The sequence below is a fragment of the Penaeus monodon genome, chromosome 30 (genome assembly GCF_015228065.2).
Source record: "Penaeus monodon isolate SGIC_2016 chromosome 30, NSTDA_Pmon_1, whole genome shotgun sequence".
NCBI classification, from domain to species: domain Eukaryota; kingdom Metazoa; phylum Arthropoda; class Malacostraca; order Decapoda; family Penaeidae; genus Penaeus; species Penaeus monodon.
This window is the reverse complement of record NC_051415.1, coordinates 30,927,326-30,927,757: the sequence shown is the minus strand read 5'-3', so window position 1 is coordinate 30,927,757 and position 432 is coordinate 30,927,326. Positions and strand designations below refer to the sequence as shown.

The 432-nt window shown below is 35.0% G+C and overlaps 1 protein-coding gene across 1 annotated transcript in view; it reads right to left on the bottom strand.

Moving 5' to 3' along the window:
• LOC119592404 (low-density lipoprotein receptor-related protein 2-like) overlaps positions 1–432 on the bottom strand; it is a 16,915-nt gene that overhangs the window by 15,039 nt on the left and 1,444 nt on the right. The gene's annotated exons all lie outside the window — the stretch shown is intronic.

The window sequence follows — 432 nt, the reverse complement described above, 5'->3', positions numbered from 1 at the left end:
GGTGACATAATTAATTGCGGTAGAAAACAGAATGAACGCTCCTTGTAATGATAGTGAATCAACCGACAAGGAAGTCTTTCCTCGCCTTGGTTTTGCGTGAAATGTAGAAGATGAAGGAAATACAATTTTCAAAAAAAAAATCATATTATGTTGCTAAAAAAGTTATGAATAATTAGAGAAAGGAGGAAATCACCCACACACTTTCGAGCAAAAGGATAATATCTAGTATTCATGGTCTTTCAAACTGCGAGTTTAGAATAGAAATAACAAAGGAGAATAAAAATACACTTCGAAAACCCCCGGGATGACCATAATACTCTTCTTAGTAGCAGGGATGAGTTTCAGGGGGTCAGTGAGGTCCAGATAAATATTAACATTAATATTCGCTACACAACATGACTTAGCTTACTGTATAAAAGGAGTGTTTATTAG